The following is a 25087-nucleotide window of genomic DNA, read 5'->3' as shown; positions in this document are numbered from 1 at the left end:
TTTTAAAATTACAAATTTAAAAAAAATATTTTTTATGCCACTAATAAGTAGAATTTTTCGTGTGAACTGTATTTTATAGACACTTATTATTTTATTTTCTTTTTAAAAAGTGATATTTGCCTATTTTATTTATTTTTATTTTATTTTTTTGTTGTAAAGCGCACTTGTGCTTTATTTAAATAAATTTGTAGTAAAATAATTCATAATAAAAAGAAAAACGGGTTTTTCTTATTTATTTATTTGGCATTTATAAAATTATATTTCTATAGTACATTAAATAAAACACGATGTATTCATAAAGAAAAAGAATTATCTTTTTAAAAAATTTAAGTACAATGCATATTTTTCACTATTTATTTTTATTGCATCTATCTATATTGGTTTCCCCATTCTACGATAATGGAAAAAAGAGTAAAAATATGTTGTAATTATTGATAAACAAACAAAATTTTTTTAGAAAACTTAAAATGCTGGATATTTAGAAAAATGATAAAAACAAATATTATCTTGCTAATACTAACCTATATTGTAAAATTGAGCTTGTAAAGTAATGCACAGCTCAGAAGAGAAAACCTGTGTAAAGGAGCGGACTGAAGTAGATTTAGGAAAAACATTTCGGAGGGGTTGTATAATGGCCAAAGGTAGAGAAAAAATCTACAACCGTGTAGGGGTAGCGCGAGATGATGACAAAAACTCATATGCGCGATGGAAAAGAGACGGCTTGCGATATATTTCTACATTATGGTAATCACCCGAGCTTTATCTGTAGAAGGAATGTTATTTCTCTGTTGGCAAAAATGGCACCAACTCCTTTACCATGTACTCCTGGTAAATTGAATTTATGAAGGACACATTATAGGTTTCTTTTATCACACTAAACTATATTTAAAATGATTTCTTGTCATAAACTAAATTGACACTGGCAGAATAGTCATATCAAAAACGAAAAAAGGAGCTCTGCGCTCGTTTGGACATGAAGAACGAATGGACAGCAAAAGAACGGCTAAGAATATTAACAATGCGAATGTTGATGGATGCAGAAACAGAGGAAGACCGAGAAAGATATGGCATGACCAAATCCAACAAATACTTAAATATGGACATGTAAAAAGTCGGAGAAATCGGAGCGCGTTCATGAGCAGATGTATGAATGTAGAGGAAGCGAGATCTGTATGCAAAGATAGAATGTTGTGGTCTATTGATTTTCCCGGCACAGTATTTGGGACTGATTGATATTTTATTCCGTGTCCGAAAAAGGACCAGAACGTAGACAAGCGTTTTTGACGAAATGGCTAGCTCAGGTAAAAATAGAGAAAACGTACGCCCACCTCGTGTAGTGGTAAGCACGTTTACCCACCATTATTGAGTTCTATAGTTCTATTTCCGACAAAATGGACGTGATATATTGGTTTTAAGAGTGGTTTTACTCTTCAGTATATCGATGTTTTTCGAGTGGCTCGTGAAGCTTAAGAATAATAACCTTACTTTCAATAGAATTAAAATGATCTAGATATGCTGCAATTAGAGTGCAAATAGAGTGTCTTATGCACCACTAGGTGTTAACAGTTAAATTATAACGATGAGTTAAAAATAATCCTTCTTAAAATAAGAAATATAATCATTTAAATGTTCAAATAAAATATACAAAAATATATTTTTTTAAATACTTACGGGTACGATTTTTTTTTACCAGTAACTTCAATTTTACTTCCACAAAACGTTAAAAATACGTTTTAAAATAAAAAAATAAAGGTAATACAAACGTAAGATTGGGGTTGAATTTTTTCGATAACTCTTGTAAATTTCAAGGAAAAAACAAAATGTATCAGGGCTCTCTTCGTAAACACGATGGTATTTGAAAAATTGATTGAAATATGTCATCATGTTTTATTTATGACTAAGTTTATTTTCCAGACATAATGACAATGTATTTTCCATCACGTGTGTATTTATTTTGTTACTTCTGAGAATTCTCAAAAGAACATGTATAAAACGAGAAAATTGAAAAAAAAGGTTTAAGAGCTTCTGAGACGATTTTTTCCTGTCAAAAACATGCAATGGTACCGCCCAGCCCCTAATAATGACAATAAATATTTTCATCCACCCTTACGTTCGTTTTTCTGCTTCTGGCATTTTATGAGCAGTTCAAAGAATTTATTTTTGAAAAATAATATTTATCTTCTGCTTGCCGCAGGTAAATAAATAAAATAAATAAACTTCAAATTACATAGATTTTTAGATTTAAAAAATAGATGTTCATACATTTTTTGTTTATTGATTAACATATCTCAATCACTTTTTTAAAAAGCAATATATAATTATTTTCATTATTATCATCATCTCCTCCATCCAAACTCGATGACGCATAATAATTAAATTAATAACAAAAACCACGGTTTACTAACACAAATTACAATTTCTCTATCTACTACATGTTTTGGGTGCCTAATAGATACAAGCATCTCTGGATTATGTCTAGTCTGCCTAACTAGGTACAACCTGTTTAAAGGCAGACGTTTTTATGCAAAATAAAAAATAACAATACCACCTACTAGTTAATTTATTCAACAATTATACATTATTAATATGAACCATTTATTATTTAAGAATGTTTTAAAATATATTTTCAAATTTTTATTCTACCTTACCCAGTAACTAATTTTTTACTTATTTATTTAATTGAATCCGGCTCATGGTTTTGCAATAAACGGGTAGCAAATATAATATTTTGGGGCCCAGAAACCTGAAATTTCTTTAACCGAATTCTGAGTTTGTGGTAGGTAGGATAGGACAGTACATTGGAACACCAAACGAAGCGTATTCGTTCCTTGACCATATGTTACATGACTGGAAGGTGATAAGTCTTACACTTCAGTTACCATTTTAGCGACGGTAAAATATCGTAATTGTTGGCCTCGTGGTGAAATGGTCAGCGCGTTTACTTACCATTCTCGGTCTCTAGGTCTCGGGTTCGATTCCCGACATGGTTGACATGAAATATTTATTTAAAAGGATGTTTTCAAATGGTTTTTTTTTTTAAAGGAATAACTCGGTAAACCTATATTGTAATGGCTTGTCAGCAGGTAGGAAAGAGAGGATATAGAAGAAAGCAAATAAAAATACACCACAACACCCAGACTAATGGAGAAAAAAACTGGTCTAACCAACTGCGTTACGGCGCCTATCTATAGCAATCTAAAATAATATTTCATAGTCTCTGGACTGGTCCCTGATGCGTTAGACTGATCTTCTTACATTCATGTAAAAAAATATATTAAGATACTCTGCGATTGGTGTACCAATGCAGTGCCTTATGTACCATTAGGTGTGGAATGGTAAAGGTGATGACGATATATTATGATGTTTAAACTACCCGAAAAAAAAACATTTTACTTTGACTCTCCCAGGAATAGAACCTAGGACTTCAAGTATGATAGGTGAACCTCCCAACTACTGAACTACAAGGCGAACTTATCTCACCTTTATTACCTTTTTCAGGATTTTTACCCGAGACTAGTAACTGAGTCAATAACACTCGTCCAGGGTTCTGGTTCTATTTCACAATCAGAACTTTACTTTTCATCCGCGTGGACACAGACGTAATGTGTCAAATTTATAAAAATTGTAACAAGAAAGAAAACATTTATTTTGTATCGTAAAAGTAAGTAATAAAAATGGTGTTGGAGTCAATGTTTCGGTGTAAATCAAAGTTTTTTTGTAAGTTGTATGACAAGAAAAACATCCCTCTACTAAGGATTAATCCTGGCTATCTCAACGCTGATCACGTACCATTCCTTTATTTTTTGGAATTCTTACACAATGAAATACTTAGCGTCGTGTGAAAACTTTGAAATTTTATGCCCTCTTCTTGTTGAAGCAAGAAATTAGCTGGAAATCTCCACGTCTCGTACCTTGGTGGGTTATATTTCTTTCGTTGAAACCGCGCATTTCTGAACAATAAAAAATTCTTAAAACTTAGCGAATATAACGGTAACCCAACAAGGTTAAACTTTTAATTTTAATGACGTTTAAACCGAGAAAAATTTCAACGTTGTTCATATAAATATATTTTGTTTTAACATGTAACGTTTAAATCAAATTGCATTTATATCATATATATTGGCGTCCTTCGTGGTGTAGTGGTCAAGACGCTCGACTCACTCACGAAAGGTTCCGGGTTCGATTCCCGGTGAGAACACAAAAATTAAATGTGATTTTTCTCAAGCCTGAGTGTTTTGTGATGTAATTCACCACTAAAATTGGGCCTCCTGGTCTTTTGTGGTTAAAAAAAAGAAAAATATGTTAACACTTGTTACAAATACTGACAAGCGACAAATTCAAACGAAAAAACATCTTTGTTCGCACATGGCATTTTTAGTTCTAGTTGTAGAATTTAGAAAAATTGGTGGTAAGTTAAGGTTATGAAATAACTGCCACAATATTATTTCATAGATGATATCATTATTACTGATTTATTTTCGTGACTATTTTACATGAAAAATATTACTACAAATTCATTTTTAAAAACAATTATTTTAATTAAATTTCTGTCGATAGTAATAACGCCAGTTTCAAAAATGATGTACTTAACCGTTCAAGTGCTCGATTTACAAATTGATGTAATGGGGAAATATTACATTCAACTAATACTGATTAAAATATGTAAAATAGATTTATTAAAATTAATAGTATTTTCAGAATCAATATGGATATTATAGAAAAATGTTTTAATTTATAATTAAAAAAACAATAATTAAACAATACGCCTCCACAAAAACGTAACATGGTTGGTGTAACAGATGTGGCGGGTCACTTTCTCTCTCTTAGCGATGGCGCCCGTCACAAGAAACTGTAATTTATAGATACAGGTGTCACCGCAAAATGACTGGGCGTTAGGCAGCCGCGGCCGGCATACGGTAAGCTCCAAGGGAGATTACCAATGCCTAGATACCCCTTGCATGTTCACTAGTAGGTATTACTGGCGGCTGCAACCTGGAGCAGGCTACTGGGTTTTGAGGCCGGTATCGGTTGTGTCGCGTCGGCGGAAACAGCGTGTGTTTTGGGGGAGTAGCCAAGGTATATTTATCCGGGGTCCAAGATCCATTTAAATAAAAATGCGTATTTCCAGTCCAAGAGGGTAGAGGCGGTCAAATGTTCCAAGTGGCGGAGAGGTCCAGGTTGAAGCAACGTTGGGAAGCAGAAAGACAAAACGTAGAGTAGTGAGGCTGAAAAATGACTAATTTATTATTTGGCTATCGGTCCTATATAAACAAGATATTTTGCCGCGCAGTGGCTCTGATTGACCAATAGCGAGCGGGACTAGACCGGCCAACCACGCCGCAAGAGGGAGAGTGAGCGCATTTGCCCATTCTATCTGCCCCTCTCGTGCCACGTATAAGGACACCCCCCTCGCTACTCAGTCACATTTTGGCGCCAACCTCGCGACAGTTGCAGATAGAAACGACATGGTATTTTAGGCAACAATATTATTTAATTTGATATTTTTAATAATTCCCTATTCTATATGCTTCAATATGGCAATGACCACCCCCGAAAGTGACAAATGCTTGTCTTTATTGTGGGGTAGTACCTCGAATACACATGCCGAAGTCCATATTCTGTGCACATATAAAGAGATTCTAGTAAGGACCGCTAAGTTATCATACGCGGCGTTGCGTCGGCAACAATTGGCTTGAAAAAGACGGTCTATTTAAAATATCATAAACCATAGTAAAATTAAGAAATCGTGCCGTATTAAAGGCGCAGAAATGCATTGAAGCGTTTTCGTGGGAAATTAAAATCATAATTTTAAAAGGTATTTTTATGCTTCTAACTATAAAAAATATATTTTTTTTTATCAGCTGTTATCAATTGATAATTGTAAAAATAGGTATTTTCGTATTTAAAACAATATTTAATTTATAAAAGGATAAACTTTCTATTAAATAAAACAAACAGCGTTGTCCTACTATAGCATCACCGTGAATAAAGCTTAAAGGTAGTATTCAACGTTTTACAGTTTTTTTAAGGGTCGTGATGGTTTAGAGAGGGGAGTAAGTAGGAATCCTACGTCTTACTCCGACAATGATAAGGGATTCCAATCTCAGAGTGGAATCTTGCCAGTTTTGTGGGATAAATGGTTTTTTCTTACAGAAAAATTATGAATCGACTTGTTTTCACCTCCCTAATTTAGGGGTGACAGCCAATGTTACCGAAGTTTTATGGTAGGATATTAAAAAGAGAGCTTTTGAAGCTTTAGAAAATGATTTTTTCGAATTTTCATTTCCTTTCAATATGCAGCATTATTCAATGTCAAACTAGGCACGTTTTAAATGCCCAATGAATGTTTTATTAGACAAAAAGCCAACATAAATTATAATTATAATATAACATTGAAATATGAGGAATCAGTTTTAAATGGTTTAAAAACTATTTTGAAAATCGATGGCATTAAAATTAAATAATCAATCAAGGCAGCGAATAGAATTTTTTGTCTTTAGAGGACGCTGCAGTGGTAAACGGTAATTTTATTTACAGGTAAGCTATTAAAAATATAATTTATTTGTACCTACATAATAGGTGCATAATATAATGTTTGTTATATATGCCATAAATTGCTATTTTTTCTGTATTTCTGTGTGATACAAGAACTATAATCTATGAAATCAAATCAAACGACGTAATTTTGTGATATATTATATTGTTTGGCTATATTATTAATCAATTTAACACATAACTTATTTAAAAGTTTATTAAAAATAAGCAAAATAAATTCAGCAGTTTGAGTATGTCCAAATGCTTGCAGACTGGCTGGATTCTCTCCCTAGGGAGTTGTTTATATTTTAATTTATTTCAACAGAGAGTCATATAGCAAAAGCATCATCTCAAAAAAATAGTCCTCAAGAAATAAAATTCAAAATATTGCACACTTATTTGTATGGAGGAATAAACTGGAGTAATCGGCTAGTTTCTTGGCTCATTGCTGGCGATGGGCGCAATTTATTTATTATTTTATTTGTATTAATAGAAAATTACAAATGGTGGCAATGATTTATAAGAAATAGTAATAATTTGTTTGTTTCTGTAAATAAAGTAACTGTAAAGCATTTTCATGGATTGTCGAATATAATGGTAAGCTGCGCATAATTGCTTCTATACACGGTTCCCCTTGGTACACTGTGTCCCATTATATAATGATCAATTAATTATACACAAATTTTGTTTTGCCTATAAGATCTGTCACTTAATTTTCAAGTGAATAAAACAACAAGTGCTGGTCTTTCCATCTCCGACAAATCAAATTCGTACGGAAAGATATAATAATAGCCGCCACCAACGCTCTTGGGAATATTCGTGTCGTTTTGCGTTTAGACTACTGAAATGGAATATACCCAAATTCCTCAAAATACCAAACTGAACTTCAATCTGTACTCAATGCAACAGTAAGGCTTTTTACAGGAGCAAAAAAATATTCTTAAATCTTACAACTTCATATGCACTTGATTGTATTTAAAATATTAATTTTACGATTACGTAGCAAAGTAAACTTTTCTGCATACGCATCATATTTGTGATATTATGATTTTTTTTTTTTAATTTTCACCGCGATATTAACGTGTAGTTCGTTTTGTAGAAGAGGGTGTGTTCTACTAGTTATTACGCTGCAACATGCTACGTAAATAAAAAAGGCTTATGTTAACCGATTACTTCATTTGAACATAGTGTTTTTATGATAAAGTATTTTTGCAAAAAAAATGAATTTCGCTTAAATTCGTAAATACATGTATGAAATAATGCAACTTTTTTATGCACTTGAAATTTAAAGTTAACTAAAAGCTTATATTGTTGTAATTTCAACATTGGACTCATTTAGAATCGTCCTTCAATCTGTAACGACAACATTATATTTACGAAAAAGGGTTCTGCGTCTACACTGTTAGGTGGACGTTAGGTGTTAGGAGGTAAAAGTTGGAAAGCAGCATGGAGCCCACAATACGTAGGTATGTGTGATATGCCATAACCAGTTTCATTGCTTTTACGACGAAATTTAAGAAAACATTAAAATAAATTTAATAAAAAAGTTATAGTAATACAATAGACAATCGCCCCCCCCCCCCCCCCCCTTACACATGCTTTTATTTTACATTTGTGTATATGTGTATCTGTCAGGGGCGAATCGTGTAAAGAAGCGATTATGCGCAGTTTACCATTACATTTAACTGTCCATAATAATGATTTACGTTTACTTTATTTACATAAAAACAAACAAATTATTACTATTTCCCATAAAATATTTCCACGATTTGCATGTTTCTCCAAATATAAATAAAAATATTAATAAAACGCGCCTAGCGCCAGCAGTGAGCCCAAGAACTAGCCGATTACTCTAGTTTATTTCTTCATACAAATAAGTGTATTATATTTTGAACATATTAAATTCAGTAGCGGGATTTTTTTCCTAGAGTTAACTTGCAGATTAGACAATTTTTTTAAAAGTTTCTTGATTTGAAAAACAGTATTTCAAACATTATATCTCAAGGACTATTTTTCTTTGAGATGATACTTTTGACATATGACTCTCAACACATGTGGCGTTTGGCGCAGTCGTTTTTGGCGTTATTAATTTCTAGAACAAATCGGCCAGTTGATATTCCAATCATAATAAGAATACCTAGTACTGACTGAATTACAAACTTTTTTTAATATATTATCTCACAAAATTACGTCGTTTGATTTGATTTCATATTTGATAGTTGTTGTATCTCACACAACCACAGAAAAAATAGCAATTTATGTTATGTATACATTTTATTATGTACCTACTATTAAGGTTCAAATAAATGATATTTTTATAGCTTACCTGTAAATAGAATCACCGTTTGCTACTGGTATCTATAGTTCAAACTTCTTGAAAACCATATGTACCATTCTGACGATGTCGCAAGAGTGATGCAACTAGTTGTAAAAGAAATAGGGTTGTGGTTCCGTGGCTAGTGTTGCGGACTCACGGATCAGAGGTCTGAGGTTCGAACCCCACTCTAGCCCAACTTGATTTCCATTTTACTATATTGAGTTATTTACAACTCGTTGAAAATGGCCTCAAAATCGAAATATTAAGATAAATAATCAAAACGTTCATATTTCCTTTTTTAAATAAAAAAGTTATTTCTCTATAAAAATAACTAAATTTAAGTGTCAACTAATCTTGTAAATTTTTAAACAAAAAAGTTAAATAACGCAATTTCACTAATTTATGGGAATAAAACATGGTTTTTAAGATATCAATGAGATTGATTTTGAGGAAAGAATATTTCCATTTTCGGCATAAAAATAAAAAAACCGTAATTCAAGCACCGTAACTGTAGATTCTGTTTATTAATATTTCACTGTTTTACAAAATTACTGTTATGCCAAGAGTAAAGAATTAAAAATCTTACAATATAGTGCAAAATATTAAATATCTCATAATGTGAAGGAAAATCAATTGATTTATTTTATTGAGATTTAAAAAAAAAGGAGATTGAATTACGAAAGATTAAGCTGGCGTGATTGGTCGATTGATTCAAAAGTAGAATGGAGAAGGGTGGTATTGCGAGTCCTAGTTTCCACGAGTAAAGCGAACATGCCAAGAAATTTAAGTGTCCGTGTAAAAAGAATTAAGATGTTTTTTTTACAGGTGAACAAATTTCATAAAGACCATATGGCTTTTTTGCACGCGGAAGTCTGATGAATCTGGCTAAGTTCCGTTTGGATCCCTTAAGTCTTAAGACAAGGGTGGCCTTCATCCAAAGCCTTCCCGCGGGGTGAGTTATGTGGCTGCCGAGTTAACAGACAGTGAAATATGCGGCGGCCAGTTCCGCAAACTAAACACGATGTGCGACCAGGTAAAATAATTTTGCAAACTTGACCTTCTCAGATTAATCCAATAGATTTATTTAATATTAAAGCTTTAATGCCTGACATACAGCTACATTTTATTACACACACACAATAGTTTTTTCTTTTAAATAGCTACTTTAACATGTGCAATATGCTAAATGTTTCGATAATTTTGGAATTATTACTATATGAGGTAGATCAGTGCGTATATTTATTAATTAATAATGGTGCATTATTATTTTTAATTATTTTGCTTGTCTACCGGATCTACTAATGAGTAAAATAAATTTAATTGAAACTGAGTTTGGAAAATGGTATTAAGATTTTACAATTTATTATATTTTAACAATAATGCAATTAAAAAATATCACATACTATGAATACCGATAAAAATATATAAAGTGGGTTTATATTAATTTATTTTATTTTCAAAATCAATATGGATAAAGTAAAGAATTGTTTTCATATGTATGTACCTATATATTCACAAATGTCGGCCTTGTGGCGTAATGGTCAGCGCGTTTGCCCACCAAGCAAAAGGTCTCGGGTTCGATTCCCGACATGGTTGACGAGAAATATTTATTTAAAAGAGTGTTTTTACACCAAAACGTTTCATAGATCTTGGACTGGTACCTGAACCGTAAGACTGATCATCTTATCTTCATATAACAAAAAAAAAAATCAAGATATGCTGCGATTGGTGTACCAAAGCAGTGCCATTGGGTGCAGAAAGGGAATGGTGATGATGATAAATGTTTTCATATATAAATTTACAAAATATATTTATTTAATACGTCAATAGAAAGACGCGACATGTTTGGCCTTGATAGTTGTGACGTCAAAATTTTTGACTATGTTTTTGACAAATTTGAATGGTCGGGAACAAATAAACATGAATCGTGCGTAACGTATTATTGGCGTGGCCAATGGAATGACTTGAATGTTTTTTGGTGGAATTCAAAATTACAAATAAAATATAATTTGTTTACTACTAATAAGTAACAAAAAATACTTTTTTTACTGGACAGTATTTCGTAGGCCTTTATTATTTTTTAAATGTTTGAAAAATGTGATATTTCCCTATTGTAGTGCAATATAAATTATTTGGTTTAAATGTCAAAAAATTAGCAAAATGTCCGTACGAAGTTTTCCCAGAGCACAAATTATGTCATACCCAAAACCCGTACGACTTTTGCTCAGAGACATCTTCTTTTTGTCGCATCAAGAGTGTCCAACATTTCGGAAGAGCGTATTAAGCTCTCAAGGATAAAAACTTTTTTTCAGATAGGAGTTAAGGACTGGATTTTTCTTAGTAGGAGGGATTTGAGTGGGAAATTCCCTGATGCTTTTCCGAATATTTGAGTTTACTGTTTACTATATTGATGTGTCATAAATATGTTTTTTGAAGTTTTTTTTATGTTTTTGATTCTATATTTGTGGTGATATACTTACGAGTATGTGTCTGTGTCAACTAATTGCTCGTCCCATCTCAATACAGGACTTTTAGTCCCACGGGGTTAGGACTTATGTCTTAAATAATTTGCAATAAACTGATGTATGTAAATAGATAAATAATGTATTTTGCGCTGGAAAATCCCGTGCCAAGGAATATATTTTATAAGTTGTTTTTGACAATGAACAGTTTTTTTTTAGTTGTATGTATAGTTGTATGTAGTTGTATGTACGCCTCTCAGATATGGAATCCCCAGTATGCCATATATATAAGTAGAATAGAAAATATTCAAAACAAATTTATAAAATACCTTAAATACAAAACCGGTATTTCTTATGTATCTACTCTCACTGCCTCCACCTTCCATGGAATCATTTCTCAACAATACCGCAGAGTGTGTACGGACCAACTACTGCTTTACAAAATTGTGACAGGAATGGTTGACTGTACAGAGCTGCTTGGTTTAATAACAATACATGTGCCAGCCAGGATTTGTAGACGGTACCACTAGTTTCATGTACCAATAAGTAAAACATCGTATGTTAAAAATGCTTTTTTTCGTATGCCTTTTTTAATGTACAATACAAAATTTAAAAATATAGAATATACAAACATCACTCTGTCAGATTTAAAATTTACACTAAAAATGTATAATGTAACTTAGTGGACATTATAATAATAAATATGTACATCTTCCCCCCCTCCTTATCCTCTCTTCAAGCATTTTTGTCCTTATCCCGCCCAATTTACAGTAATTTAATGTTCTTAAAATTAATATTTAAAAAATCTTTGATTATTGAGTACATGAAAATAACATTTTTATATGCATAAATTGTATGTATTTTTTAGATATGTAATATATTTTCTTTACTAACTTTGTATACTATGTGGAAATCTGTTATTAGTTCTGAGTTTATACGCTATATCTGTTTGTTTACTAAAAATATGTAAGTAGAACTGTTGATTTCCCTAATAAAATAAAAATAAAAATAAAGTATGCCTTAAATGAATAAGTTATATTTGGGACAGTACGTTGCGCTGTTGCCAAAAGACAAATCATTATTGTTACAGCTTATACTAACCGGGTGACCATAATTCCTTGTATGTTAAATATCGTTTTATTTCCTAACCGTTTTACCTTATTGCAGCCTGGAATACCATTGTAACCATACAAATATACAAAAAAAGTTAAGGTTCTAGCAGTCAGCGAACACCGTATACAAATAAATTGCAGTGAAAAAAAAACTGTGCATTTTCAAACCGAGACCGAAATCGCGGCGGTCAAAAATGCTCGGGTTTAAGGGCTTTTATATATAGCTGTATCTTGTTACTATTATTATATTACAATAGATATGAAGAAGATTTAATATAAGGTAAAATATAAGTCTAGGCATCTACAGGGCTTGCGACCTGTCATTGGCTGGTTTAAGTGGCCATTTTACACACTGTGTAACATTCACCATTCTGCCCATTTTTGAACATCTATATTCCTTCAATTCTTTTTGACATGTTATAAGCCCCGTAGATACCTAGACTTCTATATTACCTTCTCTAAAATCTTCTATATCTTTGTTGTAATATGTTGAGAATAACGGCTCCTCGGGGAGTTGAATCCAGTTCTTGTGTACAAAAATTTGAACAAACTCAAAATATTGTCGTTACTATTAATTATGATATGGTATACGAATATGTTGATGACAACAATAAAAGATAATTAAGCAAGAATAATTTTCGTAAAAAATAGCCCTAAGCTCGCTGATAATATTATTTATCTAGGCCAGGCATGGGCAACCTTTTTCTAGTCTACAACGTTTTATTTAATAAATTAAAAAACTTTATCAATCACACAAATGTCGATGTTTTGAGTTTGTAAACAAATTTTGAAATTAACAATGTTTTGAGGATGACCAAATGTTCATAGATGTGCTGGATTTCACACCCTATATCGGTTAAAGTGTATAATCTACTTCCATTGTCCATATGGACAATTAGTAAGTACTCACAATATAAATTTGCTCTTAAGAAATGGATAGTGGAGGTGGGTTGCGCACGGATCGATGAGTGGATCAAGCCAAATAGCTATAAATTTGTGTCTTGTTTATGAAATTTCGTCTACCAGCCTATATAAATTTGTGACGTTTTTTTATGATTATTTTAGTTTATGTTGCTTATTATGTTCAAAATGATAAAAATGTTAGTTAGATAAATAACGTTTTTATTTTATTTTTATGTTAACTATGTTTAATAACTAATTAAAAGCATTTTTCACTTATTGTAAAATGTTTCCCTCGAACATTATTCTGGATAAAAAAAATAATACAAACATTGTAAAAGTATAAATAAATAAATAAAATTAATTAGGATGTATAATATTTATGTGACATGGATCTATAAGGGAAAATGTCATTCAAATCGGGTTGTAATTCCGTGGCTAGTGTTGCTAACTCGAGGAGCAGAGGCCAGAGGTTGAACTTGATTTCAATTTTCTAAGGGTGAGTTATTTATAACTCGTTGAAACTGGCCACCAAAATTTAAATATTTTTATTGTAAATTATGAAAATGCTAATTTGCATTGAAAAAAAATATGCTAATATTACAGGAGGAGTAATTATTTCTATAATTAGTTATAATGCTTTGCTTGACGTCTTTGACAACCAATATTAAAAAAAAAAATTCCAACACGTTTGTGTCAATAAAAAAGTTTTTTTAACAGACTCAAGAAAAAATAAATAAATCTTACATTGGCCCTTTTAGATCTAAGCCAAATGATTATTGAAAGGGAAAACATTTTTAAGATACGAATATGAAAATTTGAAACGAATATGAAACGGGACTTATGACCTCTTATTGGCTGGTTTAAGTGGCCACTTTACATATCATGACATGACATATCATAAGCCCTATAAATGCCAAGACTTCCATATTCTCACAATGAAAACATTTTCCGTCTCTGATGCGATAGATTTAGAATTTTGGTATGATCAAAACTCCATGTTACCGGGCTGGATTGAAACGTCCCGCTGCCGCTTGTCGGATCCGGTTGCTCGCATGCGGTGATTATAGAAAGGCTGTCAAATAACTTCTTACGGTAACGAAACATTAGCCGTTAGTTCAAATTTGAAACCAGGTTACTTTCTACTTAAATCGATGAGTTTTTGAACCAAGTTGGAGTTTGCCAGAATTATTTTCCCCCCGTAAATACTATTTGTTGTGTGACAATATTGTTCTTTACAAAAGTTTTTTCGCAGACGCTAAAAGTGACAACTTCATACTTTTGTTGGAAAACTTTGCTTTTCAGATCTTGGTATCGTACCGCGTTACTTTGTGAATACATCTTGAAACGTTAGAATGCCATCAAAATATTCATAATGGAGGCAGATAACAACTTTGTACTCAGAGAAATTGGTAATTATTATTTTTTATGCATTTAAAATTGTATTTAGAATATAAACGTTCCAAGCCATTTACAATTTAATGAAGAAAAATAAATATAAACAGAAACTGTAAAAATAAGACATAAATACTATGAGCAACAAATCAAGAATAAAAAAAATGAATGTGGTCAATATTCAAATGCTCACGTTTTACAGCGTATAAATTACAGAGAGGTCTACAAAAATCAAATCATTCTCAAAGAGCTCTGAGTTGTATAAAGAATTAACTAATCTACACACTGTGGCAAAAACTCTTATTTTATGAGATTTGATAAAAAAACTTACAATATCTGTATAAGACCTTCTAGGCAGTTACAGTATTCATTTTTTCATTTCAAGCCAGGTACAATATATAATATTGACTTTTTTTTATTTTAAAAATATTTTTATTTAGTCTTCAAATAGTACAAACATAATATTTGAATGTCCTAATATTAACTAAAATATAATTATTATTAAAACATATACTAATTATTAACATTTCTAAACAATATACTTACTGCACAATCAGTTTTTCTGGGTTATTATGCCGTGTGTCGTTCGTACTCTTTACCAACGTTTCGGATCGCGTTACAGCGTCCATGATTGATGTTATCATGTATAAATATGTGTTATGTTAGGTACTTAGAATTTGTACAGAGAAAGTAGATTCTTTAGGCTTTTTTTGAACATTTGAAGTTAGGATTTGCATCCGTCTGCCTCTGAGGTACAAATATACTCGCACATATTATTATCAAAAATAAATAAGGCGGAAGTTGTAATTCATGGAAATTACAAAAATATTTGCCTAACCTTCTTATGTAAAATTAAATAATCTATTTAACCTATGTAGAATAAAGTGTTTAAGCACCCTGAGATCATATTTTATGTTTAAAGACTATTTTGTTAGTGAGTTATGAAATACACAAATTAACGCATGTATAAAAAATTAATCAAAGAAGTAAATTTTAGCTTTTATGTGATTTACCCAAATATTTTAATGGGGTCTATTTTCTTTATATCGTATTAGAAAACGGAAAGAAGTTAAGTAAAATTCTTACCTTGAACCTCCTGATCTGGAGTCCGTCATACTACGGAACCACAACCCGTTCGATAATTATATTAAATTTTTGGATATAATAAAAATTTGGTTAAGGCTGAAACGAGCATTGTCAACGAAGTTTGAAAAAGGATGCTGCGATGGTTTGGACATAAACAGAACGAATGGACAGCTAAAAAGATTTACGATGTAAATATAAATGAATGCAAAAACAAGGGATATTGATAAAGACGCGGTACCAACAAAATCCATAAGTGGAAGAAAATGGACTGGAAAGTCAAAATCGACAGTATTTTAAGTATATCTACATTAGAGTGGGCCGATGATGTATAAAGATTTTTATGTTTTTAGACATCAAAGTAAAAAGGGGCCTAAAAAGTTGCATTTCGGATCATATTATTTGATATGTAATATTTGATACAAAACATTTTGCAATAGAATTTGCAAGAAACACAAATTAATCTATAATGATCATTTACAATATACTTCTCAATGATTCTCTAAATTCCTCAAAGATATCCAATCTCTCGTTCACTTTATATAAATGACTGAACGTTCGTTGGATTCCTGGAAGAAGAGAGTGGTTATCAATATTTAATTTGAAGATTGGCAGAAAAAACGGTTGGTGATGTTGTGTTGCTTTACTCGTAGCTGAAAATTTTATTTGAATTGTTACGTTTGGTGCGTCTACGGATAAATGTATTATTTTATGCAGCTAGATGATGTCAGACGATTTTAGCTGGTTGCATGAAGTCAATAATGAAAATGTTTTAACCTTTATTTATATGTTTGAAAAACAGTAAACGAATTGAGGACCGTTGTTCGAAACTCGACATAGGCTTGAAACGTAATTTTTTCAGTGAAGAGTTTTTTGTTATTCGCGTCAAATCGCGTACACAATCTTTGTTTTTAAAATTACACCTTGTTAACTAAATAAACTAAAATTGAAATTTTCTTTTGTATTTCATCAGGATCCAATATAAATAACTGAAATTAGGCATCAATATACATTATGAAATATTCTGTTTCGAAAAAACGATCAGACTTGATATTTTTTGAATTCGGTTTTTAGCGTATTTTGTATTTTTTGAGTTATTTTCAGGTAATCGGTGCGTCTCGATACTGACTTTTTATTTTTCAAAAGCCAATATTTGGGGTTTCAAACAAATGATCATCAATAAAGGAAACGTTGATGTTAAAATAAATGGAGAGTACGGAATATTATAAAGTGTGAAAGTAATTACTTAAACTAGTCATCTTGTGAATGATATTTCAATACTTTTTTGGATGCTTTATTTTCTTGTATGAACACATTACATCATGTGTAAGATTTTGCTTGTTGCTGAGTGTGGTGATCCTCTCCCACAATTGAAGATGGACGGAAGAAACGATGTGGATATTTTATGCGTTTATTTATTGCATGGCTATAAAGACACATCACTTGGTTGTGAAGCGCGAGCATAGCGGCGATGATGGGCTGAAGAGACTACACTTAAACTACATGCTGAAGCTGAGTGACTGCGGGGATCAGAGTCTTCGAATTGGTTGGACTGTCTGACGTTGATTGGTCGACTGAACTGAACTCCACTAGGCGTTAGCTGCGTCCTGTGGACTCCTTATAGACCGCGTACCTTTGTTGCTGGTATCTCGATGGAAGAGACGGTGTTAACTTTTTCCTCACTAAGCATCCAAAAATTACCCATGATCCAAAAATGGGGAACAAACGACCCCAGCGCCTACTTTGATATGGCGCCAGGAGAATAAAACGTTGGAAATGTTTATGATCGTGCAAATATTTATTCATGTTTTTGCGTCCACATATTTAACTCATTCGCGTATTTTATTCATTTTTGTTAGTTTGCCGAATGCTTATGTACATAAAATGAAATTGACCCTTGTGATATGTAGGTCTTTTTTTGTTATAAAATTTAAAAAAATAAACAAATCATCTTTTTGAAAATTTAAATACAAAAAACAGGAAAATGCAAAAAATTAAGGGCAAAAAGCTTTAATAATACTTGAGATATCGAATTAAAATCAGTATATGAAGGATTCGAATCTCCCCTTTGGTCCAGCTATTTTAATGTACTGCAGAACAATGCTCTCGACTTTCTGTGCAATAGTGTTAGATTTGCATAATTTGTTGTATTGGATTCTATAGAAAACGATAACATTGCTTCATTGGCCATCGCACTATTTCAGGTGTAATGTTTTGACACATGTGTGTCATCGATTATGGGCTTTAAACCCCCCACATTATGTAAAATGTCGAAATAATCAATCTGCATGCATGAAAAAATGCGTGATATAAAAAATGAAAATGTCATTTTCTGCATGTAAAAATGTAACGATGTGGCATTTATTTATTTACCTATCATTACTAAATTGCGTGAAGGTTTGTTTTTCTTTGAAAAATCATATATTATTGATGACCACGAAATACGATGAGTTTATTTTATTATTCCGAGGTAATGCGAAGCCATTACAACGTTAATCTTGTGCACATCTTTATTGGATTGTAGTTGTGGGGTAATGACTTGCTGCGTGAGATTAAATAAATAACTATATCATTCTTTTTCCACACCTTAATGGTGCATGAGGCTTTTTAAAAAATTTTATGAAGGTAAGATGATCAGTCTTACGATTTAGGTGCCAGTCCAGGGACTATGAAATACTATAGTGTAAAAACACCTTTTAAAATAATTATTTTATATCAACCATGTCAGAAATCGAATCCGAAACCTCTTGCATGGTAGGCAAACGCGTTGACCATAACACCACGAGACCGACATGAAACGCGACTGTACACAAACGTGTAACAAATGACACTGATGCGTCGATCCAAGTGCAAAAATTAAAATTGAAATTTGATGCAACATTTTTGGGAGGAGAATGTGGTTGTCTGGGTTTTTATTTCTTTATTTATCATTTGCCATTCTGCCAATGTTTAAACATCCACATTTCCTCAATTTTTCCATTTGCAAATTTTTGTCAAGTCAAAGAGCTGAAATTTGTATTGATGGGGTGAGTTCACCTCCTGGGCAAAGCCTAAAAATACTTTTTAATTTTTACTTTTTTTTATACCGGTTGGTTTAATCAATAATATTTTTAAAATGTTCAAATGTTCGTAGATAAGGCAGAATTTAATTGAAATGACATTAACCTTTGTTTTTAAGGCTGCATGTAAAATTAATAAAAATATCGCGGTTATTTTAATACGAATATTAAAAAAAAAAAAAATATTTATAGAAATAACTTATTGGAAGATAACATAGAAATAATTCATACTTAAAATTTACCCTGTTAGAAGTTAAGAAAAACATTTAATAGAAGATTTAAAAAAAGTCTAGGCCTTTACATGGCTTACGACCTGTCACTGGCTGATTTTAGAGGCCAATTCACACACTGTAATATTCACAATTCTTTTCATTTTTGTTACAAAAAGGTAAGATTATGTTTTAGGTGCCAGGCCTAGAACTATGAAAGTGTAGAAATACCTTTTGAAATAAATATTTCATGTCAACCGTGTTAGGAATTGAACCCGAGACCTTTTGCATGGAAGGCAAACCCACTGGCTATTTGACTAAAAGTGGACAGTGCCGTGCAAAAACACCTAAAAATATATTTCATTTTGATAGGTGAGGAAATTAACCTGGAACGTGATGTACGGTAGGCAAACGTGGGTGTTTTTTATTCGGGATTTTTATTTGAGAGTAGCCATCGAGTCGAAAACACTCGTTCGGAATTCTAGTTCTATTTTTTACACAGAGCTTTATTCTTCATCATATATACCCTTTTTATAAAACTTTTACATATTAAAATTTTAATTATTATTAAGAAAAATGTTTTGATTGTAAATTTTTAATTGATACGTTAAGTTTTTAGCAACACATTTATATTTTTATGTGCTATTGATTGGCGTTAAAATTTCGCTAAAAATTAACTTTATAAATGAAATATTTACTTCAAAAATATGCATCTTAAATAATAAAATGTAATTCTTTAAAAACATATATATATATATATATTTAAAGAATTACATATATGAACTAAAACATTTTGACTGTTTATTTTTTTTCAAACATTAGGAAAATATTACATACTACAAATACCGATAAAAATATATGAAATGTACATAAAATAATTAATTGTATTTTCAAAATCTATATGGTATTGTGAAGAAAAGTTTTCATAAATAAATATAAAAAAATACAATAAACATACGTTCGTAAAAAAACGCGACGTGTTTAGCTTTAGTTGTTGTGACGTCAAGATTTGTGAATTTGTTTTACATAAATTTCAAAAGCAGGAACAAAAAAATATCGATCGTGACGTATTATTGGCGTGGCCAATGGAATGACCGTTTTTGCGGGAATTCAAAATTACAAATCAAAAAATAATTTGTATGCTTACCAATATGTAATTTGTAAATACTATTTTTTTAACGGGACAGTACTTATTTTATATATCTTTATTTCTTAAAAAATGTAATTTTTTAAAAAAAACCCCCATTTTTAAAGGCATATTTTGACAAAGTATTAAAGAAAAAAAACACATGATTTGTGTAAATTAAAATTGTATTTCTTTTCAAAAACCAAAAATTAAGATTGTACTTCCATTGTTTTGATGTATAATTAATTACCTTGAAATAATTGAAAGATATTTAATGTTGATACAAAGTCTTTATGTGAGAATCAACGCACTCAACTATGGTGGTAATTTTAAAAGGCGTTATCTGTCGATCGAAAAATAATTATATTTTAGTTTTATAAAACTTTCTTAGGACAGAAATACCTTAGAATAATTATTAATTTTTATTTCAATCGTAGCCTTAGGCTTGTTAATCAAAAGCTGAAATTGCGGATTCAAAATGAGTACTTTGATTAAAAATATTATATACCAACGAAGAACATTTTGGAAAGAAAAATTTTTGTGAAATTTTTTAAACTACCATAATATCAGAGCTCTGTGATGGGAATTTTAATGTACGCAAGGCTAGCTCAGTTCAACAAACTATGCCCAAGTCACATTAACTTAAATGTTAATGTGTCGCAGGGCCCCGGGGTGGGGTGAATGGGGGGAGGGGTAGACGGTGCACAGGGGGCGAGGCCCCACGGGGGCTGTAAGTCTTCTCGGGGGCACCGAACCGTGAAAAGATTCTCGACCCAACCGCGTGACGGCGGAATATCGGTTGAGAGGTGGATTAAAAACCAGGTAATTGCCAAATACCTAATAAAACAAAGGTGAACAATATTTTAATCAGAAAATAAAACAATAAACGAGTGAAAGTTAAGGAACTATCAAATTTTATTCCGACTCACGGCTGTAAGACTCACTGTTATCATCATCATGATTGACTCAGTGGTACTTAAAGCATGTCATTGGCTTATGTTGGAAGGGCGACCTCTATGTTAAACAATATTACTTTAACATATTACAACAGAGATGAAGAACATTTTAGAGAAGGTAATATAGAAGTTAAGGCATCTACAAGGCTTATGACCTGTCATTGGCTGGTTTAAGTGACCATTTTACACACTGTGTAACATTCATCGTTCTGCCCCTATTTAAACCCAAATATGAGGGTTCTACTTGCAAACCCAGCAAAATCCAAAATCTAAAAAATGTGAGATATTAATTGAAACTTATACAGAATACAATTTATTGATTGATTCGGTGTTTATTTTGTAGAACTCCATATTTAAACTTATAATTAGAAATCAAACACTGATTTGAGTCTACTGAACACTTTATTTTATTTTTACAAATATAAACATATAAAAATAAAAACTTCGTGACAATTGTTTCGCCTTATTAGGGCATATGTTTATATTTGTAAAAATACAATTAAGTGTTCACTAGACTCAAATCAGTGTTTGATTTCTAATTATAAGTTTTCAGAATACAATTTTTAAAAATAATTATAATATTGTCATTTAAAAATACGGCTTTCTTGGTAAGAACTGGACTTTTAAATTATCGGGTTTGTGGCAAACATGGCAACATCTACTTAAGTATTGTAAAGTTGGAATGCATAAAATTAAATTTATTATTTCACTACTCTTTCTTGACATAAACATGCTTATGTCGTCATTGCTTACATATAAAATATTTACTGATCATAATAAAAAAATGAAGTTTAAAAATAAAGTTGAAGATAAGTATTGTATGACTTTTTTGTGATTTGCACAGAATAAAGAAAGATGGATTTTGCCGGGTTCGCAAATCTCTTCTCTAGTCTCAATCCTGGGATTGGCTGGCAGCAATTACTTTCATTCTTCTCCTCCATTCCTCCCTGTCTTGTGCGGCTCTTTTAAAGTCAGCATATGATGAGCAGCGCACGTCCTCTAATAGGTCCTCCAGGTACTTTCGGCGTGGGCGTCCCCTAGAATTTGTCCCCTCGGTCATCCCCTCCATTATGACATGCAGGAGGCCTTCTTGACGTATTACATAGCCAATCCATCTCGCTCGCCTTTTAGACAAGGTCCTGAGCAGGTGGCTTCCACCTTCGATTCTTTGGAGAACCTCCTCATTTGTAATGTGGTCTCTCCAGGAAATTCCTAGTAGTCTTCTATAGAACCACATCTCAAAAGTCTCGAGTCTCCGTTTATCTCTTTCGGATAGGTACCATGTCTCGCAGCCATACATCAAGATACTCCATACAAAGGTCTTGATTAGGAGTATTCTTAGTTTTAGGTCTATATTATTTGATTCTATTATTTTTGACCTTTTATTAAATGCAAGTCTAGCTTGATGTATACGGCTGTCGACCTCGCTCTTAGACCGACCGTCTCACGTTATTTTGCTCCTGAGGTAAACAAACTCCTTGGTGTTTTTTAGTGGTATACCTGACATCACTATTCTCATCTGGTGTTGCATTCGGCCTACAGTCAGTAGCTTTGTTTTGTCTTTGTTTATTTTCATACTGTTGTTATTTTGAAGAATGCTTTCCATAGTTGTTAAGGCCTCTTGCTGTTCTTCTTCACTTTCAGCAACCAAAGCAATATCGTCAGGAAACCTTATCATATCCACCTTTTGCCCATGTATCTTTACACCTTCTCTGTGACTCATCGCCTCTCTCAAGTCGTCAATCGCACCCTGTATATAAGCGTTAAAAAAACAGGTTATAGTGAGCATTCCTGTCTTATCCCTTGTCTTATACTGGTTTCTTTTGTATCATCGTCACATTTGATTATAGCGGCCTCATTCTTGTATAACGCCTGGATTATTCGTCTATCTCTATATTTGATATCAATTTTCTTTAAAACCTCGAAGAGTCTTTTCCATCCTACTTTGTCAAAGGCTTTCTCTAGGTCTATGAATGCAATGTATGTGTTTTGGTTTTTTTTTATTCTTTTTTCTAGTAGTATTCGTAAAGACAATATTGCTTCTCTGGTTCTTACACCTCTTCTGAAGCCAAACTGGTCTTTGGAAAGGATTTTCTCTACTTTTGGTTCGATTCTCTTTAGGATGATATAAGTCAATATTTTTGAAGCATGGGATAAGAATATGTTGCTTACATTTTGTCGTATCTGCCTTCTTTGCAAATAGTATCCTCATATTTCTTCTTTTCTTTCAAATGTTGCTGTTTGTGAAGTTGAAGAGCTGAAACTTTTATTTATGCGGGTGAGATTCATCTAATTTAATTATTTCAACTACATACTATGCAACGCCTGATTTATATATATTTTTTCCAATTTCTATACTTCTCCTTGGACCAGGTGTATGTTTCAACAATATTTTGAGTTTGTCCAAGTTTTCGTAGACAAGGACTGAATTTAACTCCCCGGGGAGCTGTTAATAATAACATATTACAACAGAGATGTAGATCATTTTAGAGAAAGTAATATAGAAGTCAGGGCTTATGATCTGTCATACATACATATAAATATCACACGTAAATATTGTAATGAAAAAGCGATATTTAATATTATTTTGTAATATTTTATTTTAATAAAAAATATATTGTTTATAAAATTAATGCGCGAAAGTAGAAGGTATTGCTTTTATTTGTCAATTTTTTTGACGTAAAAATGCATTATTAAAACCTAGAATATAAAACTAAAGATATTCAATTTTTGTTTGTTCAAGTCTACGTCATTTAAAAGTAACATAAGATTTAATGACGCGTAAGCTTTAACGCCACTGAATCCGATTTACTTATATTATTTTTTAAGTTCTAAAGTAAAGTTCAAGAAAGCGGAATGCTTTTGGTTACTTAATTTTTCCAGAATAATTATTCCAAACTTGGGGTGCGCTGCCATTTAAACATTATTGACGGATTTTTAAAATTGTTGATTTTGTGAGTTGACTATATTTATTTAATGTGATATATGTTCGCTAAGTGTAATCACTTTTTCAAAATATTTTTCGGTTTTGAGACATATCCGTCTCTTCATCAGGACACTAATTACACTAACATGAAATCCCACTGTAAACCTTTACTGTTGAAGTAGCACACAAATATAAAACCAACGTGCTAATAGGACAAGTGTTATTAGAAGCTAACATCAATGCGAAACGACAACTTTTTTTTATCTTGGGGGAGTAATATTTGAAAAAAAGAGGAGAGGTGTATTTGGTATAGGGTAACCATAACAACAAGACATCTTATAATGGGCTATGGGTTATAATTGTTTTAACTTCCTTCTTTTAAAACCATTGCTCACGCAAGATTAAATATATTAAAAATTGTAATTAGTGCAAGTTGGTGTTGGCATCTAATAGCATGTATCGTATGAGCATGTTAGTTATTTGTTTTTCTCAGTACATATGGTGAAAGTGTACAGCGGGATTTGCATGTTACTTTTTTAATGTCCCGACGAGAAGGCGGGAACTGTTTTCGAAATTGATACACAAAGATAAATTGGTAAGCATTTATTTACAAATATCAACTAACGTTTATTGAAATATTTGACCACCAAGTTAATCTTTAAGTGTTATTGATATATTGTTGTTTTTTTTTATTTCGAAGAAAGAAATAAAAAAAATGTGTTGACCATTAGGCAGAAGTATTAAATAAATAAATCACTTGTGTTTTATATACGTTTTGTCACAAAAAAAAAACCAGTATAATTTTGACTCATTAAGTCTTTACAGGTTTTTATTTATATTTAATCTAATATTCGCAAAGTTGTATAATTAATGAGGAAATGAGAATGGGGTCGAGTAAAATATTATGTACATACATATATATATTTAAGAAGAAAACAAGGAAAAATGTCTTCACGTCATCGTCGGAATGAATAACTTAGTAACAAGACCGTTCCTCCTACTCTTCTT

The 25087-nt window shown here is 31.8% G+C and overlaps 1 protein-coding gene, 1 long non-coding RNA gene and 1 other non-coding gene across 3 annotated transcripts in view; 2 read left to right on the top strand and 1 right to left on the bottom strand.

Moving 5' to 3' along the window:
- The window catches only part of LOC148281485 (agrin-like), an 808766-nt gene that overhangs the window by 350294 nt on the left and 433385 nt on the right, over window positions 1-25087 (bottom strand). The gene's annotated exons all lie outside the window — the stretch shown is intronic.
- LOC148281486 (uncharacterized) overlaps window positions 1-25087 on the top strand; it is a 281181-nt gene that overhangs the window by 40498 nt on the left and 215596 nt on the right. The window lies entirely within an intron of this gene.
- On the top strand, window positions 10375-10447 carry TRNAG-ACC (transfer RNA glycine (anticodon ACC)). The gene has a single exon. It is a non-coding gene; the product is annotated as a tRNA-Gly (tRNA).

Source organism: Micrasema longulum, unplaced genomic scaffold (assembly GCF_059751315.1).
Source record: "Micrasema longulum isolate JH-2025_06_02 unplaced genomic scaffold, ASM5975131v1 h1tg000453l, whole genome shotgun sequence".
NCBI lineage: Eukaryota > Metazoa > Arthropoda > Insecta > Trichoptera > Brachycentridae > Micrasema > Micrasema longulum.
The sequence above is the reverse complement of the archived record's forward strand: the minus strand, read 5'-3'. Positions and strand labels throughout refer to the sequence as shown.